This window comes from Taudactylus pleione, unplaced genomic scaffold (genome assembly GCF_031769625.1).
Source record: "Taudactylus pleione unplaced genomic scaffold, aTauple2 ptg000579l, whole genome shotgun sequence".
NCBI classification, from domain to species: Eukaryota; Metazoa; Chordata; class Amphibia; order Anura; family Myobatrachidae; genus Taudactylus; species Taudactylus pleione.
The window spans coordinates 3,120,484-3,134,602 of NW_028284981.1; the positions used below are offsets into that span (position 1 = coordinate 3,120,484).

Below are 14,119 nucleotides of genomic sequence, written 5' to 3' on the forward strand. Positions count from 1 at the left end.
AGGCCCACCCCCTACCCAAGGGCCTGCAATTCCTGCCATTCTCTGTCCTGCCCACTTCGCTAATGGTCCGCCCCCTACCCAAGGACCAGCAATTCCTGGCACTCTGTCCTGCCCACTTCGCTAATGGCCCGCCCCCTACCCAAGGACCTGCAATTCCTGGCACTCTGTCCTGTCCACTTTGCTAATGACTCGCCCCCTACCCAAGGACCTGCAATTCCTGGCATTCTCTGTCCTGCCCACTTCGCTAATGGCCCGCCCCCTACCCAAGGACCCGCAATTCCTGGCTTGGGCCTCCCCATCCTGCCCCCTTTGCTCAGAAGTGGGCAGAATGCGGGAGAGCGGCCTACTCCTCTGGGGGTCAGGGCGAGTGACGAAAATTCTATTTTCCAGGAGGGCGGGCAAGTATGTGTCATGACGATGGGCCTATTTTTATGTGGAGGCCCTATTGTCAATCTGGCCCTGATGGGACCCGCCGTGGTTCTGTGAATTGCAGGCGTATGGTTTATTTCAGTAATAAACATTTTTTCATAGGATTCCTATTTAAGCTGCAGCATAACATTGTAAAACCCTTAATTGCTATACAGGCCTGTCATGAAATGCCTGTCTGGTGTAATCTGAAGGTTTCTCTGTTAATTGTTGGGAAAAATAAATACTGCCTACAGGAGACCTGGCCATTGTCTGAACCTGCAGAATGAAGATTAGATACACAGATACCAGCCAGGCCCCAGGGAGGAAATCTTATCACCCTGCCTTTATAATCGTTTCCCTTCCCTCCAGAACCAAAATGTGGGGTGATAAAAGATTCCTGATTTATAAATACGATTTTCTTTGTGGAGAATGCGCAGATGTATTAGATTATGTACAGTAACCTAATACAGAGAACACTAATGCAGAATACTTGCAACAAAGTGGAATAAGGCACGAGAAAATAAAACACCTTGATTAAGAGGGTGCTATTCATGCACTAAGAGGGTGCTATTCATGCACTAAGAGGGTGCTATTCATGCACTAAAATTACTGCATGCTGACAGGAAGCTGGCATGATGACCTCGCTGAAGGCATGATATTCTGACGGTAAAAGGCAATTCTTTGGTGTCACAACCATTTGACCTCAATTGAGCTTAGAGCAGTAATAGCACGACTAAGGGTACATCCCTTTTCCACTTAACATAACTTTTCTGTCAGGTACTAGAGTTGTCTCTGGTAAAATTGTAATGTTGAAACTGCTTATCCCCTGAACTCATGCCTACTCTCTCATGAATGTCCAGGAGACTCCCAAATTTTGGGGAATTCTCCCTGACTCCCGGGAGAGCAGTGCACCCTCCCAGATCACGCCCACTTCACTACTAGAGTGGGTGTGGCTTCTCTGCTGAATAGGATGGAACTTGATTTATGACTCAAGTTGCTGGAATCACGTCACCAGGGTCGGACTGGCCTGGCAGGGGACCTGGTAAATCCCCGGGGGGGTCTCCCTGCTTCGGTGCTTCACCCACTATCATCAGGGGGCCGGGCCAATGCAAGGGCTGGCTTGTGACTGGTCCTTATGTACATAAAGCTACCCAGTGCCCTGTAACGCTGAGAAGTTTCCTGATCAGTGCAGGAACTCCTCATTAGTGTCTGCTGTGCTCAGATTGGCTGAGTGACACAGCACACCTGGTCACTCAGCTAATCGGAGCACAGACACACCTACCACATACACTAACTGCTGGGATAGGAGGAAAACAGTGGCCTGATCCAATATTCACGAGAAAGCAGCCTATAAATTTATTTTTGCCTCTTAACCCGGTGATGTTACTAGATCCTAGTCAATTGCTCATAGTTGCCTACGCTCTTGGAAAGGCTAGGACACTCCCAAGTTTATGGGAAGACCTTCTATGCTCCTAACAGACCAGTCAACTCTCCTGGGAGCCCTCAGGGGCGTGGTGGACAGCCCATGAGGTGATTGATGTCATTAAGCTCCGCCTACCTCAGTGTTCATCTAGTGCAGGGGGCATAATGATCACACTTCTACCACTGGGAAACAGAGCTTGATGGCGTGATCGTACTGCTATGTTTGCACTGCAAATTGCATTGTTAAACCACACTCACTTCCTCTCTGCTTACTTTGCTTCTGGATACGTAAGGAAGTACAGAATTGGTAGTGTGTATATTGTTTCAAATCAATCTGATTGATTGCTATGAAGAGACACCTCCACTTCTCGTCAGAAGATTTGATAAGACTGTCTCTCTCGGCTTCACCGTCCCTGGTACCAATAAGGGATGGACTTCGGAAGCTCACCATCAAATGATGACTGAGGCTTCCTCCATCTAAACTTTCAATACGAGGATAACTAACCATTGATTCAAAACAATTAGATGGAAAAAAAAATATGAATATGATTAGCGAATGCTTTAAAAAAATCCCTGTTTGCGTATGTGCAATAGCACCCTGTGGCTGTACCCGATGTTAAACAGCTCAATGTAGCTGTATTAACATCGGATGGCCATCGCTTCCACACAATTCGACAGTGGCTACCATCGGAAAGCTGCCAAATGTTGAAAACACTACCATCGAAAAGAAAACATCAAAGGTAGTGAAACAATGGAATCCGATCTCCATGCCTAGTACCAATATAAAACATAAAACAGTCCTCTTGTTTCCCCATCCAAAATCTTTAACTCACAGCATGTATTATCCCATAATTTATACTCCCAATTAACCCACATTAACATGATATGTGAAAATAGGTTACCTTGGGCTGCTGAGGCATGAGATGGGACCTGTTGCTGGAGTTGGACATGACGAATTGGGGGGCGTTCATAACCCATTCTGCACTGAGATGGGACGTTCCAACAGGCCCAGGTAATCTGGGTAATACATGTAATTGTTTACACACTCATGCACAAATATTAGTGTGTGTAAGAGAATACAGTACATGTTACACATAAAGAACACACACAATTGGATGCAGAAAATCACAACACTGTAGAGTAGGGATCACCATCGGACATTGATATTTAGCAGCCATCGATGGGTTCACCACCAATGGTTTTCCCATTGATGGTGGGGATATGATGGTTCTCCATCGATGGCAGACAGGGAGGCAATTTTATTTTTATTTTTTTTATCTTCCCTGATGTGTGTGATACAGAGCTTAACCCCCAAACACAAATTCCCAGATCCCGGCATCGAAGCAAAAAGTTATCGGGAACGGCAAATTGGGAATTTCCTTGATTCTCTGATGGATTGCAGATCGGATTGAAAATTGCCGGGCTGATGTATGGCCTACATTACAGCCACTGCGATTCAGATGGTCATTAATGGTTTCTTGACATCGATGTAAATCACTGATGGCGCCTTTAGATGGAAATCCCTACTGGAGAGATCCTGTCCTACTAACTATAATAAAAATAATGAATACGTTTGAAAGAAAATGTTTGAACAAATCGATAGTAAAGAGGAAACCTCAAAATAACATAAAATTATATTTAATATTTTCTCACCGACACCCAAAAAGACAAATGTATAGAACACACTGCTATAAGTACACAGTACATAATACAATGCATCATTTGTAGTGTATTCATCGCGGGAGAAGTTACGAGAGCGGCCAGCAGGTGGCGCAGGCTTCCCCTCAGTAGGCTGGACTAGAATAATAATAGGAATGTGAAGTGAATCGGTGTTGGGGGGAGGACGCGAGTTCCTTGTAGTCTCAGGGAGAATTGCAGGAAAGTTGCTTCCTCCGTGCTGCTGTGGGATAGAAGCTGTTGCATGTGCAGGAGGGGGGCAACAGGAACAGGTAAGAGACCACCTTGAGTGCAAAACTCTCCCTCTCCGGCTACCACTGTGTCTGTGCTACAGTCATCAGATGGCTGGGATTTAATGTCTCTGTCCAGCAGGTGTTTAGTAATTTGCTTTAGGACACCCGGACTGAAGCTGCTACAGAGCACTGCATACATTGCCCAAACCTGTCAGCATTGGAAATGAGTATGTAATAGGCCCCCTATCCCCCCTGATTTGTTGGTATTTCAGTACGTAGATTCAGAAGGGGAATTGGAGAAGCTGCTACACTTTTATGTCAGTATAAAGCCATTTGCATCATATTTGATGAGTTTCTGTGATTATCTGAGTTATATTTGATCTTTCAGGCTTTATAGGGTTAACTGTGTATAGTCTGATCACTGCACCCCCCCCTTGCAAATGCAGGAGGCATGTCACACATATATGTCACTGGCAGTGTGAGGACCTTGATGTTAGATGGTCCCAGCAATAGGGTGGTGTCATAAACCTACAGACTGGGAGAAGGGGTAGATGGATCAAGCCTTGGAGAGAGAGAACATACAAACAAATCAGCTTCTAGCAACCATTTTTCAAGCACAGCCTGTAACATGTAAGTTAGGAGCCGATTGGCTGGTACTTTATCTCAATTTTTTTCTTGCCCCAAGGCTTGATACATCTCCACCTAAATGAGCTGCCAGGTATGGAGGTGTTGACTCATGAAGGGTTAAAGCCGTTTTGCCAGTTCCAGGATGAGCCCCCGCTGTCAGCACCTGATTCTTGTTACTTGTTTGTCTGTGCAACAAATATTAAAACAGAAACCTGTGCATCTGTCATATACTGCTGTGTGAGGGGTGGGCTGACCCTAGAATTTTTACGGTTTTGTGGAGGAAAAAAGACTATCACATATGCAGAAGTGAAGCCGAAACAGTATATTTGTACCGTTAGTATCCGCAGTTAACGCTATGGGAGCGCTAAAAGGTTCAACACCCAATGTCATAAAAACAGTGCGTCTAATGCAACCTGATTGACTGTAACTGGTAGTAAATAATCACTAACACAGCTCTGTATATGTATGTAATATATATATTAGTTCACATATTAAATCAAATGTCGTTTTGTTCCATTTCTATGCAGTTAAAAACTTCCATTAATCTCAATGTTCGTAGGCATGCTTATTAAGGTGCCCATCCACTAGTAGATCAGGGAAAGACGGTACGATTACGACATCTTATCGTACCGTCGTTGCCCTAGGTAGTGCAGTGCCTACACTGAACGATCAATTGTCCCCGAACATGGCCAATCTGTCCTTATCGGCAGTTTGACCTGCATATACAGCCGATGATTGATATCGGAAACGACCAGTGGGAGCGCGCATCACTGGTCGTTTCCGACATTTGGATGCACGATTTGCGGCCGATTACTGAGCGATTGCACGATTACGATGTTGTAATCGTGCAATCGTACAGTGTAATCGGCCAGTGGATGGGCGCCTTGAAACATGCAAAATTCCACTGTAGTTTACTTATATTATTTGAGCCAAGCCTTATATAAAACACAATGCACATGCCAGTAGGTAATGTAGCGATGGTTGAAAGCAGACTGAGGTCACTCATTTCTTGTAACTTCATTATATGACACGTTGGAATGTCCTCTACCTGCTTTTTACTGGGCTACCAATATCATTCATACAGTTTCCCGGGCCCAGCTGAATGATGCATGTGATCACAGAGCTCAGTGATCATATAAGAGAATGAAATGAAGGGGAAGCATACGAGTGGTTTCCTCATTACTCACTACCTGGTAATCACAATGTTTTGTGTGGTAAATCTGGATGTTTATTAGCCGTTCTGTCCTCTCCACGCCCTTCTCTACCACATACTCTTCTGTAGTCCCGAAGAAACGCCGCCACCAATAATAGCCTGGCTTTTCTCCTGTACCTGCGTTTCTGGCCTCATCCTCTTCTTTGTTCTGTCCCCTGAACACCTGCCGCCCGGCCTGTTGCCCTCTGCGCCTGTGTTATTTCTGCTCCTGTCCTATGAGTGGCAGATTGTGACAAGCGTACAGTAGCCGCACATGTAGTTAGACAGTTTGACAGGCGAGAGATCTGCACAGCGTCAGGAGAGCAAATGCTGCAGTTATTATTATTATTATCCTTTATTTCTATGGCGCCACAAGTGTTCTGCCTTACAAAGTAAATATTTGGAGAAAAAAGGATATAGAGGTGACTGGTAAGTATGGCAGGTAATGCAGAGGTGTGTAGGAAGCGTTGGGGACATAGCTGGTTCGTCCATTAGGCAACCTAGGTTCAAAGCCTACAAACTCTCCTCACATTTCTAATTTATTCCCTCTGTCCTACCTCCTTATCTCTCCACAGCTCACCTCCAGCTCCCCCACCCCCCTTAAGCTGGGTACACACTGACAGATATATTGGGTGATCGATTGTGGACGATGTATCTGCCCATCGGGCAGTGTGTACGGTACACATGCAGCAGAGGCCGCGGGGAGAAGGCGGGACCCACGGGCAGAAGCAGATGATGGTCGTTCAGTGTGTATGAACGACCATCATCTGCAGATATATCTGTACCCACCTTTACACACTCTCTGATACCCCTTTATACCAAAAGTCCCGGGTCTGACCTGGGGTTTGGAACACGTTTCCAACCCGGATCACACCTGGGACAGAGCCCATTCCCACTGCGGTGCCAACCCGGGTTGGCACCATTCACACCGGACCCGGGTATTCCCCTGTTGCAGTGGACGCTTTAGAGATAATGTCATCTCCAAGCGCCGCTGAAGCCGGCCAATCAGCTAGCATGTCACGATGATCTGGGTCGCGCCGTTTACACTGCAGGATGACACGGGAATGACCTGTGCTCAACCCTGAAAGCTAGCGGGGTCGGATCTCCAGGTCACTGCACCTGGGCTGATCCGTTTACACTGACAAAAAACCCACGCTGATGCGTGTTCATGTGCATCAACCCAGGATTTTTATGTCAGTGTAAAGGAGATATTAGACTGTAGTTATCATGAGCAGGGCCCTCCACCCTCTTGTCCACATCCATGTCCAATCAGCAGCTCTGATTCTGTCTGTCTGCTCTCCCTGTGTCACTGACAGACATTACTACCTGCCATTCAGTTGTTTAGAGATCTCAATGTTTTGTTTTGTTTTTTTCCCTCCTGTACTGTCTTTTAAATATATTGTATTATTTGTAGAGATGTGCACCGACCCTCGTGTTTTGGTTTTGGATCTGGATCGGTTTTGACAAACCCTCACCTTCGTGTTTTGGATCTGTATTTTTTTTCTTAAAAAAACCAAAATGGCTATAATCACATAATTTGGGCCTGTGTTTGTTCCTACAGTATAATTAACCTCAATAATATTTATTTCCAGTAATTTCCAATCAATTTTGACCACCTCACAATATTATTTGCTTCATCTAGTTAAGGCCAAAAGGTTGCATCCAGCTAGCTGGCTGACTGAGCTAAGTGACCCAGTGGGCGAGACTAACATGCGGCAGTTCAGCTTTTAATTTCCAACACGGATACAGTGTGTTATACAGTGTGGGTTGGATACACCAATAGTGCACTTACTGTGACAGCAGACTCGGCAGAGCGGGGTTGCTGACGGTGTCCTCAGTACATGGAATGGCAGTGCTGCGGTGCTGGCAGTGTCCACAGTGAAGGGTACCGGTGATGTCGGCAGTGTGGGGGTGCCAGCGGTGGATTTAGTGCAGGTTTGCTGGTTGTGTTGGCAGTGTGAGGGTGCCAGCGGTGTCTTTAGTGCTGGTTTGCTGGCTGTGTCGGCAATGCGGGGGTGCCAGCGGTGTCTTTGGTGCAGGTTTGCTGGCTGTGTCGGCAGTGCGGGGGTGCCAGCGGTGTCTTTAGTGCAGGTTTGCTGGCCGTGTCGGCAGTGCGGGGGTGCCAGCGGTGTCTTTGGTGCAGGTTTGCTGGCTGTGTCGGCAGTGTGAGGGTGCCAGCGGTGTCTTTAGTGCTGGTTTGCTGGCTGTGTCGGCAATGCGGGGGTGCCAGCGGTGTCTTTGGTGCAGGTTTGCTGGCTGTGTCGGCAGTGCGGGGGTGCCAGCGGTGTCTTTGGTGTAGGTTTGCTGGCCGTGTCGGCAGTGCGGGGGTGCCAGTGGTGTCCTCAGTGCAGGTTTGCTGGCCGTGTCGGCAGTGCGGGGGTGCCAGTGGTGTCCTCAGTGCAGGTTTGCTGGCAGTGCAGGGGTGCTGGTGGTGTCCTCAGTGTGGGAGTGTCGGCAGTGTGGGGGTCGCTGACGGTGGGGCAGCAATGCAGGAGTGTTGGCAGCTGTGGTGTCGGCAGCGGGGGATGCTGCCAGTGGGGGTGCCGGCGGTGTCTGCAGCGGGGGTGCCGGCAGTGTCAGGCGGCGGGGGATTTTTTTTCTCTCTCTGTGCATTTTCAATGGGCTTAACACTGATTGACTGAGAGCCGTGACAGACGGCTTTCTCAGCCAATCAGCGTTAAGCCCGCTCAAAACAAAACCTCGAGTTTTTGTCTCTGGTGAGGGATCCGGGGCAGGCAGGGAGATCGCCCCGAACCCGCTCATCTCTAATTATTTGTATGTTCTACTATAATTTGCCTGTACGGTGCCACGCACACTGTGGCACCATAGAAATTAATGATAATACATCAAATTCCCACTACGGCCCTAACTGTGTGGAGTTTGTATATTCTCCCTGTGCTTGTGTGGGTTTCTTCCAGGTACTCCGGTCTCCCCCAACACTCCAAAAATATACTGGTAGGTTAATTGGCCCCCAACAAAATGAACCCTAGTGTGTATGTGTGTGAGCATGTGATAAGGAACATAGGCCCTGATTCAGAGCCGGACGCCCTGAATCAGGGCGTCTTTTTTTTTTTTTTTTTTTTTTAATGGAGCGGCCTCCTGGCGGCTCGCATTGCTGTGGGTTGCCACCCACAGCTAATGCGAGCGGCCATGATGATGGTCGCGATGGTCAAGACCATCGCGACCATCAGGCTTGCGACGAGACCCTTGTGGTAGGGTCTCGTGGCCGCAAGCCCCAGAGAGCTTTCGGCTCAAACAGAGCCGAAAGCTCTCCCACTGACATCACTTGTGATGTCAGTGGGGCCGCCCCCACACGGTAGGCGTTCTCATGGGAACGCCTCCGTCTGGGCAGCCCCCCCCCCCCCCCCGGCCCGCCCACCAAAGGGGGCGTGGTGTCACTCAACATCGACAGCACGCCCCCTTTGGTGCGAGACCCGGAGTGACGGATTGCCCGTCGCTATTCGGGTCTCACGCATGCGCACTACAGAGCCGGCTCCGTCGTGCACATGCGCTCTAGGCCATCATCGACCCGGTTGCGAGCACTCAGCGCTTGCGACCGGGTCTGAATCAGGCCATAGATTGTAATCTCCACCAGGGCAGGGACTGATGTGAATGGCCAAATATTCTCTGTAAAGCGCTGCGGAATATGTGAGCGCTATATAAATCACTGGTAATAAATAAATATGGGAGACTCAACCTGTACAAAATTATCACCTTTTTTGATATGGAGTTTCTTCAGTGATCGTCTACGTGTTATGTTACATGTCATAAGTATATTATTGCACTTGTGTCACTTTCCAGCTGGGTAGTTGTAGATAGGAGCATCAATAGGATGTGGTTCCTTGTGGTCCCCAGGAGCTTGCAGTCGGGTCATTGCCGCAGGCAGGATACAGATGCAGTAGGATACATTGTTTTGGTTCCTTCCATGGCTAATATGGGCGATATCTTTTCATGTAGCTCTGTCCTGGACCCCCATGTTCTCTTCCTGCTCGGGGGATGCACACTGTTTTGTTTTTATCTGGGTGGGAGGTACCTTAGACATAGGAAAACAGATGGGGACTTGTACACACAACAGGGGTAGATACATCTTATCAGGACGGAGAAGTCAAGGCTGACAAGGGCGAGAGTGGGAGAGCCATGTCCAGTAAGGAGGGAACAGCTCAGTCTCACATCTGGGGCAAAAGTTATTCAGCTTGTTACATTTTTCTGTCAGCTTTGTTCTGGTTGTTTTAATGCTGTGTTAACAAAGGTGCCAGCAGTTATGTGTTAGGACGATAATATTCAGTGGGCCTCAAGCTGCATAGAAATGAATGTATGTTCCGCTTTATTTAGTGTTAAACACCAAACTGAGGTGTTACCATTACTTTATGTACAGTTCCGTCATAGCAAGAAAGTATATACTCGAGTATAAGTCGACCCGAATATAAGCCGAGGTACCTACTTTTACCCCCCAAAAAACTGGGAAAACTTACTGACTCGAGTATGCCTAGTGTGGGAAATGGCAGCAGCTGGTAGTGCCCCCAGTAGTAATTCCCCCTGGTTGTGCCCCCAGTAGTAATCCCTCCTGGTAGTGCTCCCAGTGGTAATCCCCCCTTTCAGTGCCTCCAGTAGTAATCCCCCCCCTGGTAGTGCCCCCTGTAGTAATCCTCCCCTGGTAGTTCCCCCAGTGGTAATCCCCCCTTTTAGTGCCCCCTGTAGTAATCCCCCCTTTTAGTGCCCCCTGTAGTAATCCCCCCCTGGTAGTGCCCCCTGTAGTAATCCCCCCCTTGTAGTTCCCCCAGTGGTAATCCCCCCTTTTAGTGCCCCCTGTAGTAATCGCCCCCTGTAGTCTCTCCCCCCCCCCCCCCAGTAGAGAGAGACGTGAAAAGAATAAAAAAAAAATAAACACTCCCGCTCCTGGTCCCGCCGCTGTCCGCTCCTCCGGCCACTTTGCATGGGAGAGACGTCGTCATGACGACGTGTATCCCATCACCCACTGCGGGAGCCGGAAGATGGCTCCCGCAGTGGGAGCAGCAGCAGCCGCTGAGAGTCTGACAGACGGCGGCTGTGTGTTTGGCAGTGTGTAGCGCTGACCGAACTCCGTCCGGTCAGCGCTACACTTGACTCGAGTATAAGCCGAGGGGGTACTTTTTCAGCACATTTTTTGTGCTGAAAAACTCGGCTTATACTCGAGTATATACGGTAATTCTGCACGGCTGACCTAATTTCCATGGCTATCTGCACTTGTTATAACCAGGAGAAGACGACTATTTATATTCAGTAATTATGCTTGTGTAGAAGTAATTTTTACAGATGTAACAATCTTATTGTTGTTGACTTTTATATAGTGTCACCTCTTTGGGGATCAGGACTATTCTGGTTTAATTATATTACTCTGGGCGAGTGGCATCAAAGCCTATTTTGCGGTCAAATTACGTTTACAGAGGTTTGGCCACTTACCGCATGCCAAGCTCCGCAGTGCGGTACATCCCGGAGGTTGGATGTGATGGGCGGGATGTATGACATCTTGAATGTGGTGCACCCCTGTCACTCAACGCAAACATAACTGTGTTTACTAACGCCGCATGGTTGAAGCAAATGACAAAGGGCAGCTCTATCGGTAAGAACTGTCCTTTGCGATAGAAGGATATCCGGACCCTTAAGTCCTTCTGAGCACGTGTCGAGTTATGCACGTGTTGCGGAGGGTGCTGGGAGCGATCCAGTCGGGCCCAATGTGAATAGAAGCCCATAAGCTTCTATTGGGTAACGCCATCTAAAGATGGCGTTGCCCACCGCATCCAAACCCTCCGAATACGTAATTTCTGGAGGTTTGTCCGCAAAGTAGGCTTAGATGCATCCCGCCCTATAAGAGAAGTCTCATCAAAAGTGTCCTTATATCTTTTATAGGGCTCCAATAACAGCAAGTCATAACCCCTTTAGTGCTGGTGAGAATATTAGCTTACCGCTGCTTATGAAGAAATCTTTTCTCCATGTACAGTCCCCATTGCCGGCAGTGGGGGACCCAGCAAGGCCTTCCCAGATCAGAGAAACCTTCCTGGCTTTGCTGAATCTTTGCCAGGATGAAGCCGACCCTCATACGCTTTTGACAGTGACCCATCGCTGGCAACATTAGACTGCCAGCAACACAGGAGATGACACCGCTGAGGAGGGAGGGAAACGCTACTGGATCTCGCCAAGTGCGAGATGCAGTGATACTAAACTAAGGGCGGTATTCAATTGCACCTGCGGAAAAGTTTTGCCTGCCGGACTTTTTGCCGACATCACGTGTTTTGGATACGTTTTTGCCGAAAACAGAATGGAATTGAATACGGAGTAAAAAAAAAGGCAAAATTATCGCTAAATTCCACGCGAAAACGTCTTTTTGCTTCTAATTGAATACGGCCCTGAGTATGAAGCCGGCATTTAGTCTCAATGTTAAATGGAGCCATTAGGAGACCTTCTGATATCCTTTTAATTTGCAAACCTATACTCCTAATGCTAAGCTCAGGTAACGTGAAGGCTCAGTGGGCGGAATTCAATTGTTTTCGCGGCCCGCATCTCCCGTCTAAAGTGACAGGAGATCGCGGGCCGCTATGCAATTGTTCCAGATTTTCGTGCTGATCGCGCCCAAAGTGGTCGGGTTTAGCCGCGTAAAGCAGCTAAACCCGACCAAACTGCTGGGCGCGATCGCGAAAAGTGATGTTTGGGCGCCCAAACATGTAACTTTTCGCACATTTCAGCTCTCATCCCCCAGGGGCTGCGAGCTGAAATGTAGCGCTGGCAGCTGATCGTGCCCAACAGGAGCAAGAATTGAATATCTCCGTCGGGTGCGATGGGCGCAGGAATCAATTGAATTCCGCCCAGTGATCGATTCAGTGCCCCCTAATGGCCAAATCCGTAGAGCTCTGTATGAACTAATAGTTTTTGATCAAAACATTTCTTTGACACAAGATAACAATTGTTTCATAGAGAAAGCGCAACTCCTACAGGCGTGATGTTACAGTCATCCTTTTCTACCTGTTCCGGGATCCTTTGTGAGTTGTGTTTTCCACCCCTCCCAGAGCCTGTGCAGTATCTCCTGGTCTGATCAAAGCTGCAGTGATGTAAACACAGCTGGGAACAGGAGCATTCAGGACTGTGTTTATGTATCTGAGTATGAACCCATGGTCAGAGAGGATGGTTTCTTATCAGCAGAGCAGGAAGAGGCTTCTTCTTACCAGTTCTGCAGCAGCTGCCTGGTTATCATGGAACATGCACTGGAAGGAAACCTAATCATTCCCAAGGGAGGAAGGGAGAATAGCGCCCTAGAGAAAAGCAGGACGGTGCAGGCTTTATAATATAGAGAATAATGGTTTTATATGCAGTTGGCAGGTATGATATCAGGGAAATCGGCATGATTTACCGGAATCCCGACAGCGGCTGCCCGACATGGGTGAAAATCCTGATCGTCCCTAAGGTAAGTATCGCTAACCTAATTCCCTCCCTTAGGGGTGCCTAACCCTAACTCCCCCCCCCCCCCCCCCAGTGCCTAAACCAAACCCTCCCACCCCTTCCCCGCAGCCTACACCTAAGTCCCCCAGGGGAGTGCCTAACCCTAACCCTCCCTCCCCCTAGCCTAACCCTAACCTCCCAGGGGGGTTCCTAACCCGAAGTCCCCCCCAGGAACCCTAAACCTAACAACCCCCCCCGCGGCTATCCGCGCTCAGCGTCCCTTCGATCAGGATGCCGGGTGCCGGTCTCCCGGCATCGGTAAAATGACAGGCGTCTAGATTTAGACGCCTGTCATTTAACCCTCGCCGGGATTAAGCAGTCGGGAAGCCGGCTGTCGGGATTAGGTCCACTAGCTTCCCGACTGCATACCGGTATCAGGCGTGGCAGCCATCTTGGCCGCACTTAATCGTTTCCAATGTGTGTGGTGAGCAATATATGGAAATAAGACGTACAAGTGTAAAAGGAAAGTCGCCTCACCATATACCCACTGCATAAATGCCCCACATATGGCGAGTGCATCGGTGGGCATGTACACCCCATATGTCATTCACAGACATATCAGGTTGGCAATGCAGCACATCCGATGCCATCTGCATGCATATGTGTATGCCCGCCCAGTTGTGATGTCAGCCCAGACACATCAAGCGGTCATTCTGTCAGTGTGTATAGCTTACTAATCGGCCGCTCGCACGACGGATTGGTCTGCTGACCGGTCCTTAACGTAAGTGTGTACCCAGCATAAAACTAAAATACGTTGCCTTAAGAAAATATATTAATAGCCTTTACAGGTATATGTACGTAATAGTTTCTGTACTGTGATACTGTTGGTTTAAACCTGCTGTGTAGCTGGTTACGAGCTATTACTAACTGTTGTCAGCCATTTCTGCAGATTTTGGTTTACTGGTATTCTTCATATAAATGACCTATAGGAAGTCAGCAATCGCAAATTTACTTACTACATGTTCCTGTAATTTTAGATGCCTTCTATAATAAGTGTCTAAAGTTGTGAAAGGCAGTCTTTTTAAATCGGCCGCTTTATATTTAAAGAAGAATGCCACTGAAAACATAAAATCTAGTATTGGGGGGTGTA

The 14,119-nt window shown here is 48.2% G+C and overlaps 1 protein-coding gene across 1 annotated transcript in view; it reads left to right on the plus strand.

Annotated features, from left to right (window-relative positions):
• The first annotated feature begins 3,695 nt into the window (after positions 1 to 3,695).
• Positions 3,696 to 14,119, plus strand: part of PLXNB3 (plexin B3) — an 88,483-nt gene continuing 78,059 nt past the window's right edge. The window contains exon 1 of the mRNA XM_088453378.1: positions 3,696 to 3,779. The gene's annotated coding sequence lies outside the window, so the exon portion shown is untranslated. The remainder of the gene's footprint in view (positions 3,780 to 14,119) is intronic.